A 21840-nucleotide genomic window follows, 5' to 3' on the forward strand; every position below is an offset into this window, starting at 1 on the left:
TGTGATGAACTTGCACATTGCATACCACATGTTCGATAAAATGCCTCAATAAATATTTGGTTTGATTCATATGACTTGGCCATCATATGTGTTCAATTTATCTCTTGTTAGGCATATTGTATGAATGGTGTAACTTCTTCTATGACTTTTGATGGTAGAAATTGAAATCACCAATGCAATTCCTTCATTGATTTTGGTTGTAAATGCATTATGTTGGTACAATCTAAGTTTCATTGTTCATCTTGAATTTTAATTAAGTAACCACTCTACAAATGTTCAAACTTTTGATGATGTCTTGATCAAACATCTTTTGGATTTCCACTTGAGAACATAGTATGTGTGATCACTACTTTTTGACAATGAACAATGAATAATTTCCTCTTATGGTGCTTGCTTGAAGCTTTGAACTGTAAATTGCCTCAAGCGTGTGATTGCCGTGATATCTGGCCGGTGTGTGTGTTCTAACCGCGCGCATCATTGGAATACACACACCATGTTTCTTGTAAATCACACTACTTCTATAAGCTCTTTTCACATTATTAGTGCTTCCTAAATGATTTTACTCCATTGTTGCCCTATGATCTCGAAGCTCTTTTATTTGTATTTTCAAGATGAGGAAGAAGGGTAAGACACCGGTTCCTCCACCAGTTGAGCGAACTACCGCTTGCTTTCCTAAAGTTTGGGGAGATCGCCAAGGGGATAAACCGGTTACCTTGGTTAATCGAAGAGCCGACTCTCAATACGAGGCTATTGAGGCACGTACAATTCATTGGGAGCGGATATTGAAGGTTCCAAGCCAATACAAGACGATTATTCACCACAGGATCGCTGATAAACCCATATTTTATGATATATTTTGTGCTTAATTTGAGTAATTTATTCAATCCTTCACCCACTTATTCATATTAATTGCATGGTTTTACTTTCCCTTACTTATTATGTGATGTATGTGAAAAACATGTTTCCTATGCTTTAAAATTAATTATTTTAATTACCTTTATTTCCATTCGATGCCGTGATTAGTGTGTTGAGTAGTTTCAGATCTTCTAAGGCAGGAATGACTCATAGGATGGAAAGGAAACATACAAAGATGGAAGGAAAGCACAAAACGGAGTTTCTAATTAAACTGGCATCCACGCGATCGCATGGACGACGCGATCGCATGCCAAGCGCGAATCAACAGCGACGCGGCCGCATGACTGACGCGACCGCGCACCTTAAGCAAAACACATATGACGTAGCCGCATGACTGACGCGACCGCGTGACAAGAAAAGCTCCGAATGACGCGACCGCATGACCCACACGGACACGTGACAGAGGCCACGCACCAGAAATTGCAGAAAATGCTCCCAGTGATTTTTGAAGCCCTTTTTGGCTCAAATCCAAGTCCAGAAGGCTTAGACCAGAGGTTATAAAGTGTGGGAATGCATCCATTCAAGAGGGAGCTCGCCAATTTAGTTATTTCTCATGATTTAGATCTAGTTTGAGAGAGGTTCTCTCCTCTATCTCTCTTAGGATTTAGGACTTCTCTTAGTTTTAGGAGTGACTCTTAATCCCAGGTTTAATGTTCCTTTATTTTAAGCTTCCCTTTCACTTTTATTCATTCCATTACTTTAGTTGATTATTTACTTTGCCATTTAATTTATGAATTCTTCTATGTTCCAGATTATTTGAATTAATGTTATTTGAGGTATTTCAGTTTAATATTGCTTTCTTTTATTTATGCTATTATTGCTTTTACTCTGAAGACATCTTTATTCCAATAGATTTACTTTTCCCCTTTTGGTCTTGGTTAAGAAATCAGTAACTCAGGAGTTATCTTAGCTCAATATAAAAGATAACTGTTATCTTTGTTAATTGAACTGAGCTTCAATAATCCCAACCTTTTCTTAGGAAATAAATAGGATTCGAAGATCAAGCTAATTAGTCCCTTGACTTTCCTTTGCTTTAGCAAAGGTTAACTAAGTGGAATTAAGATTCAATCTTCTTTATTATTGAGAAGGGTAACTAATTTGGACTTCCAATTTCTCATCCCTTGCCAAAAGTTTGCTTTACAGTATTTATTTATTTTTAATTACCATTTAAATTATTTGTCATATTTGTTCCTCATTCTTAAAACCCCAAATTTGCAATCTCTATAACCAATAATAAGAACATACTTCCCTGCAGTTCCTTGAGAAGACGACCCGAGGTTTGAATACTTCGGTTAACAATTTATTTAGGGGTTTGTTACTTGTGACAACCAAAACGTTTGTACGAAGGGATTTCTGTCGGTTTAGAGACTATATCTACAACGCGACTATTTTTATGAAATTCTTTACTGGCAAAAATCCTAATGTCAAAATGGCGTCGTTGCCGGGGAACTGCTAACGTGTGCCTTATTATTGGTTACTGTAAATATTTTTCTTTTACTTGTTTATTTATTTCTGTTTTTCCTTTTTTAATTTTATTTGCTACTATGAACTTTCACCCTTCTCGCTTTGAGTTTGGTTCTAACTTTGTTGAAGGAAATAGAAGTTACAGCAGGAATATGCATCAAGGTCAGACCAATCAAGGATGGATGGAGCCAAGAGGATCTAATCAACCCTTTAGGCAACAACACCCTCCAAGATATCATGGACAACGACCATTCTACAATGCATACCCAGCTGATAGATATGGTGGCCAACCTTGTAACTACCAACAAGCCCCACCCCGTGCCTATAAACCATCCTCTCAACATAACCTCGAACCACCACACTCACAAGCTTCTCTTCACCATTCGCCACCACATGATCCCTATTTACCCCAGTTCCAATCCAATCACTCCCAAGCACCACCACTTCCCCATGTTTCATGTCCAAATCCATCACCCCGAGAATCAGAGGTTCGCCTCAAGGAAACAGTAAATAAACTTCAAGCAACCATTCGACAACTGGAGCAAGTAGTAATTCAATTAGCTTCTAGACGTTCGAACATTCAAGGACCAACCACAGCCCCATGTGAACAATCTAATGAAGAGCGTAGTATGAAGGAATTACTAGAAACTCCAGTGGCCAAGACAGAAAATAAATTCGTACTAGAACAAGTAGAAGAAGCTGTCATTACACAAGAAGAAGAGTTGGTTGAAGATCTAGGAGACGCTGAACCTCCATGGGAATTCAGAGCTGAAGAGAACTCCGTCAAGGACGTTACAGTTAATGCTAAGGAGGATAGTACACAATCCCCAAGGCAAGTCGTTTATGAAGAACTAGACGGAATAACCCAGGACACAAATTCCCTTGATGATGATAGTCACAAGTCAAGCTCTCTTAGTAATGAACTTGCATCTGCAAGTGAATTCTCTGAGATCGAAGAATCTTTCCCAAATGAATACGAAGATGATGCAGAGGTAGATTTCTCTCAACCTCCAATCTATGACTCGAGTGATGAGGAAGACACAGAAGACTTTGACCAGGACACAGATGCATTTGAAGAGTCTTGCAAAGAAATGGAGGAATTCACAGAAGAGCACAAGGGAGTAGAACTTACAGAACCACCGGAAATACCTTCCCCAAGGCCATTACCACCCAATACAAGCTTCAAGTGGGTACAATCCTTAACTTTTAACTTTACTTTTTCACTTGAATACGGTTTGCTTGAAACATATGGCCAGCTTAGAGCTCTCTGCGGCTTTAAGAGTAAGAGGGAAATGGCTCGTGCTCAGAGCTGGTGCACAAGGTTCAATAAGGTTCCACGCTTCAACTTGAAGTGCACGGATTGGTATCACGTTCAATTGAATGGATCTCGGAAAACGTTTGGTCACCATGGTGAGAATCTACTTTCTAAACCGCCCGGATGGAAAAATATAGATCAAGACGGAGGTGGATTTAAAAGCAAAATTTGGGATCCTGGAATCTATTCCGACATTCGTCATTCCGGGAGCCTAAAAATTTGTTTGAAGCTGCTCAGGAGCTTTACATGCCTAGTTTGGGACCCCAGAGGCTATTGGCATTCCAAGCATTGGTGGAGATTTTTAGATGAATTTAAGCATAAGCCGCCATAACAGGAAGCTCTTCCAATGTCCAACTTAAGGACTTTAACTAAAAGTGCTAGGTGGGAGACAACCCACCATGGTATGATCGTTCATTTTTTAATTTTTATTTCGTTTTGCTTATTTTCAAGTTTTATTTTATTTTATAATATTGAACCTGAAACTTTGCATCGCATTCATACTAATCATTGCATCCTGCATACTGCATAAAAAAAAGGGTGCGCGATGCGACCGCATCACTCATGCGATCGCGTCATATTGCGAAAAATACTACCCACGCGGCCGCATCATCCACGTGGTCGCGTGACCTGGAGATCGGCGTAAAGATCCAACGTCTAGAAAGCTAGGCTGGAATCGTGCAGCCATTGTGTGTTTCGCACAAATGACCCACGCGATCGCGTCCCCCATGCAATCGCGTCACTTGCACAATGCCAACCCCATGCAACCGCGTGAGTGACGCGACCGAGTCGCATGGATTGCACGAACACCCCAAAGGAGACAGAGAGTTGCGCTGAAACGACGCTGGATTCGTGCGTTTAGCACAAATCCCAGCGACGCGATCGCACGCCCCAAGCGATCGCGTCATTCACTCTTTTAGCCATTCTATGCGATCGCATCACCCCCCAATTCGCTCCAGCCACGTGACCGCGTGCCCCACGCGGCCACGTGGATTCAAATTTATAACCCCCAAACCATGCGAACCTTATCAGTCGCGCCCCCCCTGAAACCCTCTTCTCCCTCTCTTCCCCTCCAATCCAACCACCACCATCCAGCCACCATCACCGCCACCCGCCGCCGCCGCCCGTCCCAGCCGCGCCACCCCCATCCGCCACACACACACCTACCCCCTCCCTTCCCCTCTTACCCCATACCCCATTACCCATCCCTTCTTTCCCCCTGCCCCAAACAGCCGTGCCCACCGCCGCCAGCCGCCGCGCCAGACGCCGCCGCCACCACCCCCAGCCCCTTTTCTGTCCACTCTCCTTATTCGGCCTACCAGGTTCCGACGAATGCCCCCCCTTCTATCCGTAGTCGTTATTTCATTCTTTTCTGTTTATGTGCATGTTTAGGCTAGTTAGATATGCATGTTGAAGTGGATTTTAGGTTGTTAGGTAGCCTAGGATGTGGTTAGTGGATTTAGGCCTGTTTACTTGCACTGTTCATGTTTCTGTTTTCTCAAATTTGCAATTCTGCTGTTGCTGTGATGTTTGTTCATATGCTGTGATTTCTTATTTCATGCTGCTCTTTATACTGCCTTTCCATGTTTATATTCCTTATATGTAATTGCAAGCTTTAATTTTAATTCATATGAACTATTTATCTGCTGTTTATTTTTCGGGACAATCCAATTTTAGCCGGAATGCTGCCCAAATTTCTGTAAAATGTTTTCATTCATGTTTTGGTTTTGGCATTTTGAAATCTGCTTTCCTCTGCTTTACCCAAACCCATTCATGAATGCCAGGCACGCATTCTTATTCTCTTTGATTTCCTGGTTCATATATTGCAATTTTGATGTTTGATTCCAATTTTTGCTTTCTCTATATCTATTTGACTCAGCATCAACCTGTTTTCCTTGTTTGGTTATGAGTTACTTATAGTCCCTACCTGTGAATCCTTGTTACTTGGAATATTTTCATTATGCCACTTACTTTAACCCACTTTTCATTAACTCCCTAATTTTAACTTTCTAAACATTTTTTTAATTCTAACCAAGCTAACCTTTTAAAATCTTTTTTCTGGTTTTCACTTTCTTTTAACCTTCTAACCATGGCATAATGATAATTTTTCTATTTAACATGAATTCAATTACATTTTGGATTGTGCATTCTTCTTTTCAGACTTTTAACTCCTATACAATCCTTAATGCATATTTACTTAACTCATTTATCTCATTCTAATTCTCCTTTGCCACTTTGTGTTTCTTTTGACTATTTGCCTATTTGTTTTCCAAATTTTATTATATCCTGGTTTTCTGTTTTTCAAGATGTCAGATTCCCAGAGAAAGGGAAAAGGAATGGCTACCACTGGCAAACGTAAAAGAGGAGAATCATCTATGTCTATCATAGATCTCATGCATGATGCCTCCTGGCAGGAGAAAAACTTCACCCCGCAGGAGAGGGCCAACTAGCTGCTCCCTGCTAATGACCTAGTAAAGTTTGCAAACCGATACTGTGAGCAAAAGTATCCGGTGTTTGCAAACTCCAGAAACCTATACCTGGAGAGGACTCTGAAGATCCCAGGAGAACCCCAGCAATACACCTCTGATCAGATCAAACAAAGAGGCTGGTTCTTCCTGGAGAGACCCCTGACTGAGGTCAATGCATCTTGGGTTAGAGAATTCTACTGCAATTACTTCAAGACCTCCCTAGATGCAGTGAACCTCAGAGGAAAGCAGATTCTGGTTACTGAAGAGGCAATAGAAGAGGTTCTGAAGCTTCTGCCTAAATCTGATCAGCCAGATGGTTATCAGAAAGCTGAGGAAGACATGCGCTTTCTAAAGTTTGATTGGGATACAGTCAAGGCCCGGATAGCCCTTGACCCGACCGTTCCTTGGATTATGGGTCAAAATACCACCATGCCCAAGGGAATCAAGCGGGCATACTTGAATGATGAGGCTCGGCTGTGGCATCAGATACTAAGCAACTTCATTATGCCCAGTACTCACGAGACCGATATACCTGCCAATATGATCACCCTCCTATGGTGTGTGATGGAGGGTAAGGACCTGTACCTGTCACGCTTTATCCGGTTCTACATGGCCAGGGTCCACATCCGAGGCACTCTTCCCTTTCCATATTTGATCACACAGCTAGGCCGTCGAGCTGACGTGCCTTGGGAGGATGCTGATGAGAGGCCACCTGCTGTAGAATGCAAGAAGATTATCCCGCACAGCAGGAACTTTCTGGCCTTGGGCTACAGACCTCCAGTCCTCACTGCTCCCGGTGACACTGCCACACCATCTGCCGGCCCCTCTTCCTCCACAGCTACACCTGCCACCACCACTGCACCTCCACCTGCCCCAGAGCCCATCTATCATCTAGTGCACCGCCTGTTTCGACGGCTTGACCAGATGGAGCATCGCAACAAGCGACGCTATGAGCACCTGAAGCTGATGATACGATCTGGCGACATCCCCTCCAAGCCTGACACACCATCCGAGGCATCTGAGGAGGAGGCGGATGCGCCCGAGGCAGAGACCCACCCACAGCAGGAGGCAGAACCGGTAGGCACTCAGCAGGCAGCACACCATCAGGAGGCTCTGCCCCAGATTCAGGCTGTAGACCCTGAGATCCCCCTTCAGTCAGCACCTCCTCCACAGCAGTCAGACCCTCAGATCACCACCACAGAGACCCCAGCTACCCACCCTTCCAGTGATAACACTCCTTCACACCTTGCTTGAGTGAGCATCAGGGACGATGCTACATTTTAAGTGTGGGGAGGTCGTCATCTCTGGCGTATTATTTTGGTGAACCACTACAGACTCTTTTTCTTTTATTTTGGATATTTTTCTGTATTTTTCTCTTTATTTTTATTTTTATTTTTATTCTCTGAGTACTTATACATTGCTACTTTCATGTATTTTTACTCTATTTCTGCATTTTATATTTTTAGTTCATATTTTAGCCACTTAGTTTAGTTACAATTCTAACTTATTAGTTATAGAAATTGTGGATTGATTAGTATAGTTTACCCTTTTTAGCATAAGATAACTCAGAATAGATTGAAAAGAAAAAGGAAGTAAACTAGAGACTTTAACAGAATCAAAATAACCCACACCTTGTATATATAGCATTACATGTTAGTTAACAACACTTCATCAAGGAGAAACACTAGAACTTTAAAGCCATTCAATATAAGTTTTACATTGAGAATAATGGGAATTTTTAACTAAACCTGCATGACATACATAGGTGATAAATGATTTTTGAGCTAGAGAACACATAGCCTGTGAGTTTTGAGCTTAATTGTATGGTTACATTCAAACCATAATTTTTATTCCTGTGTGTTCTGCCCTTTTTTTATATTCTGGTGTTCTTTACTTTGTTTTAATCTATATGTTCGATTATAGAATGTAGATACATACCAAGAGAGTGATTGAGGCCATTATTTGATTTTAGCTCACTTAATCCCAAAATAGCCTACCTTTTACATCACCCTTGTTAGCCCCCTTGAGCCTTTAAATCCCCTTTTATTCTATTAGCCACATTACTAGCCTTAAGCAGAAAAACAAAATAAAATCCTAAGTTGAATCCTTGGTTAGCTTAAGATAGAAAATTATGTATAGTTTAAAAGTGGGAAAACCTATTGGGAACATGGATGATAGAAACAAAGGGTAGAATGTTGAAAAAGAATAAAGATGTTTCAAAATAAGAATTTTTGGAAAACATGCTCATGTGAAGGAAATTAAATTACCATGTGCATTAAAAAAAATTTTAATCTATTTTTCAATATTTGAATAAAGGGGACACCAAAGGATCCCCCAAATGCAAATAAAGCAATGCACATGGGATAAAAAAATAAATAAATATTGAGGCATGAGCATGTAACATCAAAGTGGGAAAATATGGGAAAATAGGTAAATCAACTTTGCTCCAGCAAGTATGTATGTTAGGTTAGATCTTAGACTAATTAAGGATTCACTTATTAGCTCACTTAGTCTTATACATATACCCTTACCTTTACCTTGGCCCCATTACAACCTTAATTAAAGACCTCATGATTTTTGGTATGACTATATTCTATGATTGTTGATTGGTTAGATGAAGAACAAAGTTATAGAAAGAGAGAATAAAAAGAAGAATAGAGTGATTAACCCAATAAACACTGAGTGATTAGAGAGTAAACACAAAATCCAGTGAGGGTTCAATAGCTCATTAACATTTATCTCTGTTTAAATTGTTAATTGTATTAAAAAATTTTAAAATGTTTTTCTCTCCCATCTCAATTGTAAAGGCACTTTATCACTATCTAGGGTTGGCTATATAATCTACATGACTCCTTGAGAATGTGAGTTAATTTAACTACATGCAAGCTTTATATTCAAGTAAATAAAAATTAGAATTGCATGATGCATAATTCATCTAGGTAGATTGCATTTAGATTAGATTGCATTGCATGACATTCCACCACTTTAACCTTACTTTTTGCCTTGGATTTAGCATGAGGACATGCTATTGTTTAAGTGTGGGGAGGTTGATAAACCCATATTTTATGATATATTTTGTGCTTAATTTGAGTAATTTATTCAATCCTTCACCTACTTATTCATATTAATTGCATGGTTTTACTTTCCCTTCCTTATTATGTGATGTATGTGAAAAACATGTTTCCTATGCTTTAAAATTAATTATTTTAATTACCTTTATTTCCATTTGATGCCGTGATTAGTGTGTTGAGTAGTTTCAGATCTTCTAAGGCAGGAATGACTCATAGGATAGAAAGGAAATATACAAAGATGGAAGGAAAGCACAAAACGGAGTTTCTAAATAAACTGGCATCCACACGATCGCATGGACGACGCGACCGCATGCCTAGCATGAATAACAGCGATGTGGCCGCATGACTGACGCGACCGCGCACCTTAAGCAAAACACATATGACGCGGCCGCATGACTAACGCGACCGCGTGACAAGAAAAGCTCCGAATGACGCGACCGCGTGACCCACGCGGACGCGTGACAGAAGCCACGCACTAGAAATTGCAGAAAATGCTCCTAGTGATTTCTGAAGCCCTTTTTGGCCCAAATCCAAGTCCAGAAGGCATAGACCAGAGGTTATAAAGTGTGGGAATGCATCCATTCAAGAGGGAGCTTGCCAATTTAGTTATTTCTCATGATTTAGATCTAGTTTGAGAGAGGTTCTCTCCTCTCTCTCTTAGGATTTAGGACTTCTCTTAGTTTTAGGAGTGACTCTCAATCCCAGGTTTAATGTTCCTTTATTTTAAGCTTCCCTTTCACTTTTATTCATTCCATTACTTTAGTTGATTATTTACTTTGCCATTTAATTTATGAATTCTTCTATGTTCCAGATTATTTGAATTAATATTATTTGAGGTATTTCAGTTTAATATTGCTTTCTTTTATTTATGCTATTATTGCTTTTACTCTGAAGACATCTTTATTCCAATAGATTTACTTTTCCCCTTTTGGTCTTGGTTAAGAAATCAGTAACTCAGGAGTTATCTTAGCTCAATATAAAAGATAACTGTTATCTTTGCTAATTGAACTGAGCTTCAATAATCCCAACCTTTTCTTAGGAAATAAATAGGATTCGAAGATCAAGCTAATTAGTCCCTTGACTTTCCTTTGCTTTAGCAAAGGTTAACTAAGTGGAATAAAGATTCAATCTTCTTTATTATTGAGAAGGGTAACTAATTTGGACTTCTAATTTCTCATCCCTTGCCAAAAGTTTGCTTTACAGTATTTATTTATTTTTAATTGCCATTTAAATTATTTGTCATATTTGTTTCTCATTCTTAAAACCCCAAATTTGCAATCTCTATAACCAATAATAAGAACATACTTCCCTGCAATTCCTTGAGAAGATGACCCGAGGTTTGAATACTTCGGTTAACAATTTATTTAGGGGTTTGTTACTTGTGACAACCAAAACGTTTGTACGAAGGGATTTCTGTCGGTTTAGAGACTATATCTACAACGCGACTGTTTTTATGAAATTCTTTACTGGCAAAAATCCTAACGTCAATCGCCTCGCTTCATTGGGAGTTTCTCGAGCGAGAACCCATTGAAGTCAATGAGACTATGGTGCGGGAATTCTATGAAAACTACCAAGCTTGGGAAACAAAGTCAGTCTTCCTCCGGGGTAAGATGTTGGATACAACCAATCAAGCTATAGAAACTATCCTGAAAATCCCCCACATTCCATTTGAGAAAGATGGATACTCCAAGATAAAAGAGGATGTCTTCGAAGGAAGAATATCTCTGACTCCCATTCTTGAGAAAATAGGCCATCCTGGTGCATCTTGGGAGTATAGCAAAGGGAAGAACTCTGTTCCCACTAGTATTGCATACTCTGATTTGAATTCTGAAGCTCGTATATGGCATCAAATTATGGTGGACTACATCATCTCGAGCACCCACACTACCCATGTGAGATTTAGAACTGCTTTGCTACTTTGGCTATTATGCAAGGGAAGCGTATAGCCATCTTGCCCTTATTGCGCAAATCGATTTGGAAATTGATTGAGAAGAAGAATGTCAGCATTCCATTTCCATCAATGGTGATGCGCTTGATGAGAAGACTTTTGTTTGGTCTAGAATTCACAATTGAAGTCTCGTTGCAAGTATAGTTTCTAAACCAACAATAGTCCTTTCATACAAAAGATTGTTTGTCACTAGTACAAACCCCTAAATTTATAAACCGAAGTATTGAACCTCAGGTCATTCTCCCTAGGAATTACAATGAAATGTCTTGTTATTGGTTATGAGTTATGTTTGGGGTTTTTGATAAGAAACATGAAAAGTAAATGACAATGAAAATAAACTAACAACTAGAAGGCTCTTGGCAAGGTTGTGAGAATTAGAAGTCCTATCCTAGTTATCCTCCTCAATTGTGACCACAATTATCCATTGCTACCACTTAGTTAACCTCTAACTATGAAGGAAAGTCAAATGGATGAATCAACTTGATTCCACAAGTCCTAGCCAACTCCCAAGGGAAAGACTAGCTTTAGTGGTATCCAAATCAATTAGCAACTTCTAATTATGCATCAACAATGGAATTAGATAATTCAAGCATCACTAATTACTCTACCATAGCCAAGAGGAACAAAATCTACACTAAAATCCAACCAAGCATTTTATCAAACACTTGGAAGGTATAAAAGTAAAGCAAAGTACATTGATAACAACAATGAAATCTAACAACTACTTATTGCAAGGAATTAATAACAACAATCAAAGAAAATAAGATCTACATGAATTACCTCAAATTGCTGATGCCAGGGCATTTTGGCCAGTTTCACTGACCTTTTTTTTTACTGTTTTAGGGTAGTTTCATGCATTTTCTTAGTTAATAAACTAGTTGTGGGTAGATAATCACTTACTTCTTGATTCAAGAAAACATTGTGAATTTTACATGATTTTATGAGAATTATGCATGAATTGAATGATAAAATGGATGATGCATGATCTCATGAGTTAGAACCTAACTTTAATGCACTTTACTTGCTTGATTTTAGGACAAAGAAAGCAAAGAAGATGCCACGTTAATAGCCATGTTAGTCTAACTAACGTGACCATTAACGTGGAATGGGAGCTAGCTTACAACGTTAATGAGAAAAGTGATCGCCATTAACGCCTTCGTGAGCCATCATAGCCCACGTTAGTTGCACATCAACTACATTAACGTGGAAGCTAACGTGGAGGAGAGAAATGATGAGCCAACGTTAGCGACACTCACCTTTGTCACTAACGTTGGAGACGACAATCACCAAGTTAGTGGCCATGTTAATACAATTAACATGAGGCACTAACGTGAGAAGGGGCGTTTGGAGCGTTAGTGACAAAGGTAAGTGTCACTAACGCTCTCGAAGCTGAGGCATGCCCACATTAAGGGTCACGTTAGCTACACTAACGTGGACTCTAACGTAGGGAGGAAGGGCAACAAGCAAACGTTATTGGAAAAGGTGAATGCCAATAACGTTTGTGAAGGACCAATAGGCAATGTTAGTGGTCACGTTAGTGCCACTAAGGTTGAAGTTAACGTGGACCATCTTGGGTTAGGAACGTTAGTGAAAAAGGTGATCGTCACTAACGTTCTCGAATCCACATTTTCACTTAACGTTAACACCACTAACGTCCTAACTAACGTCCATGCCTAACTCACACTTTTTTTGCAAGCAAAGCAAAGCCCACTGAAGATGATAACTGCTTCAACTCAAAGATCCAATGGCCCATATCCAAGACTTGAAGAGCCAACTAGAAGATCAGAAGAGTAGTATATATAGGAGTAGTTTTGAACTAGTAAGAGAGCTTTGGCCATTGGGAGAACTACTCTCTGTATAATTTTACTTTCTCTGCAACTTCTAGTTTTACTTTCAGAATGTATTTTCCATCTTTGCTTTCCATTCCCAGAGCTATGAACAACTAAACTCCTTTCATTGGGTTAGGGAGCTCTGTTGTAATTTGATGGATCAATAATAGTTTTCAATATTCTTCTTCTTTCTTTTCTCTTGATTTTACTAGAAAGCTTTCAATCTTCATCCAATTGGGTAGTTGTCTTGGAAAAGAAGCTATTCATACTTGGATCTCTTCGGAACTTGGAAGAGGAATGAAGAGATCATGCTAGAAATGCTTTCTCATGTTGGACCAAATTGGGGTTTGGATGGATATGGTGACATATAATCCTACCAATACTTTGATTTGAGAAAACATGTGGTATAATCAGTGACCATACTTCATCTCTTCTCATGAGCAATTAAACCAAAGAATTGGCTATTGATCAAGATTTGAGAGATTGGGTTGCCAAGGAATTGGAATCCAATCACTTAAGATTGCCAAGGAGATCAATGAATGCATTGATTGAGGAAAAGATGAAAATAAACTTGATCCGGAGAATACAACATCTCCTGAGCCCAATGAACTCCCCATTTCTGATCTTACCCATTCTTTTTACTTTCTGCCATTTACTTTTACGTTCATCTTCCCCATTCCCCATTTAAGATTCTGCAATTTACTTTCCGTCATTTACATTCAGTTCTTTATTTCCAGCAATTACATTTTCTGCCATTTACTTTTCCACCATTTAATTTCCTGCAATTCTCAAATCAAATTCTGCTTAGCTCAACTAGAATTTTCCTCCAATTAAAGTTGCTTGACCAATCAATCCCTGTGGGATTCGACCTCACTCTATTGTGAGTTTTTACTTGACGACAATTCGGTATACTTGTCGAAAGAAAATTTGTTGAGAGACAAGTTTTCGTGCATCAAGTTTATGGCGCTGTTGCCGGGGATTGATTTTGTATCAACAATGATTAAATTGGTGGATAACTAGATTGAGCATTTTTTTTGTTTGATTTAATTTCTGTTTGAGTGATTTACTTTCAATTTTAGTTATTTTCTTTCCTTTAACCCTTGCCCGTTTGTGGTGTTCTCTTATTTGTTACAATTCAGTTCACTAACCCACTAACTGTTTGATATATTGCATCACTCACACTAACAGCATTTTTTAACAAGAATACTCTCTGTCTCCTTCTTGCTTGTGCCTTGTTGGTTGTATGACAGGTAGAAAAAGTGGGGTTTAAACTTCCTTTGATTCTGAACCTGAGAGGACCTTCCTTAGACTAAGGAGGGAAGCAAGAGGAAAGAGAGTCGTTAGTGCTGAGGAAGAGAAAGAGTATTTTGAACCAGACATGGATGAGAATATGGAGAACCATCATGAAGAAGAGGCTTACAACCATAGCAGAGATGGTCCAGTGCATCATGCTGGACAAGAGAGAAGAGTTTTAGGCTCTTATATAAACCCAAACCCAGGAAACTGTGGAAGTAGCATCCAAAAGCCAACCATACATGCCAATAATTTTGAACTAAAGCCACAGCTCATCACCCTTGTTCAGAACAACTGTTCATTTGGAGGAAGTGTCCAAGAAGACCCCAATCAACATCTAACCACCTTTCTGAGGATATGTGATACTGTGAAGTCTAATGGTGTTCATCCTGACACCTATAGATTGCTTTTGTTCCCCTTTTCACTTAAGGACAAAGCATCTAAATGGCTGGAATCTTTCCCGAAGGAGAGTTTAACAACCTGGGAAGATGTGGTGAACAAATTCTCGGCGAGATTCTATCCTCCTCAAAGAATCAACAGGTTGAGAGCTGAGGTACAAACCTTCAGGCAACAAGATGGTGAAACTCTCTATGAAGCATGGGAGAGGTTTAAGGACTTGACAAGGAGGTTCCCGCCAGATATGTTCAATGAATGGGTGCAGTTACATATTTTCTATGAAGGTCTTTCTTACAAATCAAAGAAGGCAGTAGACCACTCATCCGGGGGATCTCTGAACAAGAAGAAGACCATTGAAGAAGCCATAGATGTCATTGAGACTGTAGCTGAGAATGACTACTTCTATGCTTCTGAAAGAGGCAACACTAGAGGAGTGATGGAGCTAAGCAACGTGGATGCACTGCTGGCTCAAAACAAGATGATCACCAAGCAGTTGGCTGACCTCACCAAGAAAATAGAAAGGAACCAAGTGGCAGCAATCACCACTTCATCAGTAGCTCAAGAAGGAGTGAAGGCAGAGGCAGAGGGTGATCAGAAATAAGCCAACTACATTAGGAACTCACCTAGGCAGACCCATGATCCATACTCCAAAACTTATAATCCTGGTTGGAGGAACCACCCAAACTTTGGGTGGGGAAATCAACAAGATCAAGGCCAAGATCAGAGACGTCACAACCCCAACAACAATGCAGTTCACCAACATTCCACACAGAGATCATATCAACACCCATCTAACAACACATCTGAACATCCATATCAAAGCCAAAATGGCCCTTCTCACCCTTCCAATCTCAACTCACCATCATCCGAAGATAGACTCTCAAGGATTGAGACTCTACTTGAAGGCATATGCAAGGAAATCCAAGAAAATAAGGTGTTCAAGGAGGAGGTGCGAGCCAATATCAAGAACCAGGGAGAAATCATCAAGAGGCTGGAATTTCAAGTGGGATACCTCTCTAAAAAGATTCCCAAACCTACTGATAGCTTCCCAAGTGACACAGAGAAAAACCCGAGAGGTGAAGCAAAGAAAGTAAGATGGGAAGATTGCAAGATGATCACTATAAATGATAAGGGAACTGAGGAAGAGCTGAACAAACCATTAGAACAACCTGAAGATACTTCAGCAGAGAAGCAGGAAGAGTGTCACCAAGAAACCAAAATTACACAGAAGGAGATTCTGAACCTTTATGTACCTTTTCCCCAAAGACTCAAGGGTGATGTAGAAAAGAGAATATACTCAAAGTTCCTCGACATGTTTGCATCCCTTCATGTGAACATACCATTCATCAAGGCTCTCCAACAAATGCCCTCATACATTAAGTGTATGAAAGAGCTGCTGACCAGGAAAAGCTCACTCAAAGGAGGACAAACAATAGTGATGAATAAGGAGTGCAGTGCTCTTATACAACCAGAGTTGCCTAAAAAAAGGAAGGACCCAGGGAGCTTTCACATCCCCTATGCCATAGGAGACACACTGATTGATAAGGGACTCTGTGATCTAGGAGCAAGCATTAACTTAATGCCTCTATCTCTCATGAAGAAGCTGTAGATCAATGAGCTAATGCCCACAGATGTAGTCATCAGGCTGGCTGGCAAAACTCAAAAACAAGCAGTAGGAGTAGTTGAAAACGTGTTGGTGAAGGTTGGGAACTACTTCCTTCCCACAGACTTTGTCATATTGGAAATGGAAGAAAGTTCCCTTCACCCAATCATATTGGGAAGACCATTTCTAGCTACAGCCAGAGCGCTTATAGATGTGGAGCGAGGAGAGCTAATACTGAGGATACATGATGAACAACTCGCATTCAATGTCTTCAAACCCTCACAAGAAGCAGATCAGGAAAGCAAGGAACCAAGGGGAGAGCACGACAAAGCACTAGTGGAAGAAACAAGCATTGAAACATAAGCTGTACACCTGAGAATCCCTTTGGTTGATGAGCAAGACAGTCAGAAGTTGTCACAGCTAAAGAAAAACCAGGAGGAACCTAAACCACCAGAGTCATATGAGACCAGTAACAAAATTTCATTGGAAAAAGAGGCCACAAAGAGCATGGCAACATCAAAAGAAACAAAGAAGAAGGCACCAAGGAGATGGAAGAACAAGAAGATTCCTACAGAGGATTTCTCTCTAGGGGATAAAGTGATCTCAGGTTATTTCCCAATTATCCCACCACATCTCCCCACCATCCCATCTCAGCTACCTAAAATTTTCACCATCAACAGAATTCTCTCCTTAGAACATGTGGAGATCCTTGATGAAGCCAATGGAGATAGATTTACTGCGAGGGGGGAAGATTTGAAGCATTACCAACCACCCTGACAAAGTCAGAACGTCAAGCTAATGACGCTAAAGAAGCGCTTCATGGGAGGCAACCCATGTTTTATATGCTTTTAAAGTAGTTAATAATGCAAGGTTCATGAATTCCAAATCAACTTTGACATATATTTGAATGAATCTTTTTATGCAGCATATAGTGAAGAACAAGTTTGGTGTTCAAGGCATACTAAGAGAGCATAAATGCAATTCATATCATGTCACTCTTAGAGCCTTGAACAAAACTTTACACACCACATGGCCACAAACTAAGTTTGGTGTCACCAATGTTGCATACATAGACAATTAAATAGTCAGTTGGTTTGCATTCATGAATAGCACTTAGTTAGTTAGAAACAAAAAAAAAACTTTAAAAAGTAGTTATCCCATTTTTTTTAATTTTGCCACCACTATCCATAAATTCATTAATCACATTCCTTTTGTAGGAGAATTGATGGGACAATTGAAGGAGGAAGGGTTTGGGCACTTCAAAAGAAGAGGACTATACACGTGTCTTCAAGGGGAATGCATTGGGAAATGTTGCCATGCAACATTGAAAGAATGACACGCTTGGAAATCGAACCAACCCCATCATAAAGTTGATGATCCTTGTGCTCATCCCATGCTAAACCCCATCCGTTCATCATACACCCACTCCATCAATCCACACCTTTCATTTACTCACCATCTCCCTATATAAGTGGTTCTTATTCCGTACCCCCTTCACATTCCAATCCCATTCTCTGTACTTCCCACTTTCGGCACAACTCCTCTTACCCTATCAAAAGCACTCTCACCCACTTCCTTAACTATACCCTATCCTAACCCGACCGAATTCCACCACCTATCCACACCCTTCAACACATTCACATCTCAAAAGTCACTTATGGCATCATCAAGCTCTAAAAGAAGAAAGGAGAAGGAGCCTATGGAGCAGCCCCCTTTTGATGAAAAGAAGTTTAGAACCTTTCACCATGCATTTCAATTTGGGTGGATGGCTGATAAGGAGATCATATACGAGCTAGGCTTTCAAGTCAGAAAAATGGAGTGCCCCAAAATCACAGAGGTGGAAAAAAAAAGATGGGAGCTCCTCACTGATCCGGTCACAAAAGTAAACGCAACTCTTGTAAGAGAGTTTTACGCAAATGCAGTCAGGTATGATAAGGCAAATGAGTCATATACAAGCTTTGTAAGAGGGGTGACTGTGGATTTTAGTCCCATGAGCATCATGAGGGCGTTAAAACTACGAACCATACCATTTGCAGAAGAAAGCTATCACTCCAGAATAGATAGCAATCTCAATTATAACCAAATAGTGCAAGATATTTGCGTGCAAGGAGCTGATTGGGTACGAGATCCTCAGGGGAAGCCCAAGTTCATCAAGAGAGGGGACCTCACCCCTGAAGCAAAGAGGTGGTTTGAAATTGTAAGGAGATCCATCCTTCCTGCCGGGAATAACTCAGAGGTGAATCTTAAGAGAGCAACAATGGTGCAATGTATACTTAAAGGGGGAGAGATCAAGGTTCATGAACTCATAGCCTAAGGCATTAGGAAGATGACTGAGAAAAGCGATTCTGGAGGAAGGTTAGGCTACCCCAGCACTATTTTTCGTCTGTGTGACAGGGCTGTGGTGGTGTTCGAGGATGAGAACCCCGAGTGCATAAAAGTGGGCATCCCAATTACTGTTCGACGGATGCATGCTGTTGCATCTCCCCTACCTCAATGAAAGCCAAGAAAGAGGCCAGCCCATCAAGTGGTAGAAGGACAAAACCTAGAGGAGCAAGCCCCTTTGGACATGCACCAACTACATGAAGCCATTGATGGCTTATCTAGACAATACTTGGAAAATCAAGGGGCACAGAAAGAGTTTCAACTACAATTGATGGACCATCAAGAAGAATCACTCTCTAGATGGATGAATCAACAAGGGGAGTGGCAAAAGCAAATGATGGAGCAGCAACTGGAACAAGGGAAACAATGGGGTGAATCCTTCCACAGGTTGGAACAAAGGCAGGATCAACAACAAGAAGCCATCCAAAAGCTAATTAACATCCAAGCACATCAAGGTGCACACATACATAAAATGCATCGGAAGCAATCAGAACAGGCAGAACTCTTTGACGAATATAGGGCGTTCTCAGAAGGAGTTTACATGAACGAGACTGGACATCATGTGAACACTCAAGCCAGGCTCGGATACTTAGTTGGACAATAGCCTATACTGCATCCATGAATCACAAGATATGAAGAAGTGAAGGATGAATTAGCGCGAGAAGAAAGAGAGAGAGTAGAAAAGAGTCATGAATCAGTAAGGAAGGCACTTGAGGATTGGAAAAAAGCCAGACTGGCACGGATACAAGGAAACACAAGTGGACACGAAGAGGATAAACAAGAGGGAGAGCATGAGCACCCCCATGAGTAAAAGGTGGTGGAGTTCCCTCATTGTCCTATCTTTTTCAAGTTTTAAATAAGAAAAATCATGTATGAAATAGAACATGTTTCCATGGTAGTTTAGGATTTTCAATTCTGCCTTTAAGTTTGCATTACTTAGGTCTATGCTTGCTAGTCTAATGTCACTGCTGCATTTTCACCTTGCTCACTTGTATGCTTGTCCTTTAAGTTAAATAAAAAGAGAATGTTATGAAAGACCAGAGTGGGGTTCAATTTGTGGAGTAAGTTCTTAAGCTTGTGGTGTAGTAATTACTTAGCTAAGTTGGTTCACCAACAAGGTAGGAAGGCAACTATCTGTCCTAAATCATATACTTCAAACAAACTCCATGAGACTAGCTAAATAACAAGATCCTAATAAGAAAAAGAGAAAGAAAAATGAAAGTTGAGAAATAAAGAAAAAGAGTAAGAAATAAGGCTAGGCACCAAGGGTTGAATCTTGAGGCAAGTGTCTGTGGTGCTCTTGTGTAAAGGATATGCTTGGATGAATAAGCTCTCAGAGGTGCCTTATCACTTGGTAACTTGGGTTAACTAACCCGGGATTATCAGCTGAAAGTCCACTATCAAGAGTAACCTTTGCTACAGAACACTTAGTAACCCAAAGAGGTGCTGGACACCAAGGCCTCAAGGAAAGAAAATAACAAACCATGTGCCTGTGGTGTGTATGTATGGGGGAAAGAGACTTGAGGGAGTAAGTCCTTAGGGGTGTCTTAACACCCAGCACCTTGAACCAAGTGGTTCGGGAGTGCTGACTGAAAGCTTATCTTAAAGAGTCGCCCTCTCACAAAGCACCTAGTCTAAGAACACAATTAAACTCTGAAAAGACAAAGGGATCAATAAATAAAAGTCTCATAGGGTGCAATCAAGTGAGTATTCCAGGGCATGATAAAGGTCTGAAAGCCAGTGAAAGAATGAACCTAATTTGCTATGCATGAAATCCCATAAAACCAAGGACATGACTTCCACAATAATGACTCATTTCTCTTGTCATTTCATTCATCATTCTCATGTTTCAGTACTTGCTTAGGGACAAGCAAGCTTTAAGTTTGGTGTTGTGATGCCAGGGCATTTTGGCTAGTTTCACTGACCTTTTCTTTACTGTTTTAGGGTAGTTTCATGCATTTTCTTAGTTAATAAGCAAGTTTTGGGTAGATAATCACGTATATCTTGATTCAAGCAAACATTGTGAATTTTACATGATTTTATGAGAACTATGTATGAATTGAATGATAAAATGGATGATGCATGATCTCATGAGTTAGAACCTAGCTTTGATGCACTTTACATGCTTGATTTCAGGACAAAGGAAGAAAGGAAGATGCCACATTAATAGCCACGTTAGTCTAACTAACGTGACCATTAACGTGGAATGGGAGCTTGCTTGCAACGTTAATGAGAAAAGTGATCGCTAATAATGCCTTCGTGAGCCATCATAGCCCACGTTAGTTGCCACGTTATCTACATTAACGTGGAAGCTAACGTGGAGGAGAAGTAAAGCTCCAACGTTAGTAGTAAAAGTGAATACCACTAACGTTGAAAAAAGGGGCACACTTAGCCACGTTAAGAGTCACGTTAATTACATTAACGTGAACTCTAACGTGGAAGGAACAAAGAAGTGCCAACATTGGTGACACTCACCTTTGTCACTAACGTTAGACCAAGCCACTATTAGCCACGTTAGTTGCCACGTTAATTACATTAACGTGGAAGCTAACATGGAGGAAAGAAATGATGAGCCAACGTTAGTGACACTCACCTTTGTCACTAACGTTGGAGATGACAATCACCACGTTAGGGGCCACGTTAATACAATTAACGTGAGGCACTAACATGAAAAGGGGCGTTTGGAGTATTAGTGACAAAGGTAAGTGTCACTAACGCTCTCGAAGCTGAGGCATGCCCACGTTAAGGGAGGAAGGGCAACAAGCAAACGTTATTGGAAAAGGTGAATGCCAATAACGTTTGCGAAAGACCAAGAGGCAACGTTAGTGGTCACGTTAGTGCCACTAACGTTAAAGTTAACGTGGACCATCTTGGGTTAGGAACGTTAGTGAAAAAGGTGATCATCACTAACGTTCTCGAACCCACATTTTCACTTAACATTAACCCCACTAACGTCCTAACTAACGTCCATGCCTAACTCACACTTTTTCTGCAAGTAAAGCTAAGCCCACTGAAGATGATAACTGCTTCAACTCAAAGATCCAAAGGCCCATATCCAAGACTTGAAGAGCCAACTAGAAGATCAGAAGAGTAGTATATATAGGAGTAGTTTTGAACTAGTAAGAGATCTTTGGCCATTTGGAGAACTACTCTCTGTAT

The sequence above is a fragment of the Arachis hypogaea genome, chromosome 19 (assembly GCF_003086295.3).
Source record: "Arachis hypogaea cultivar Tifrunner chromosome 19, arahy.Tifrunner.gnm2.J5K5, whole genome shotgun sequence".
In the NCBI taxonomy this organism is placed as follows: Eukaryota; Viridiplantae; Streptophyta; class Magnoliopsida; order Fabales; family Fabaceae; genus Arachis; species Arachis hypogaea.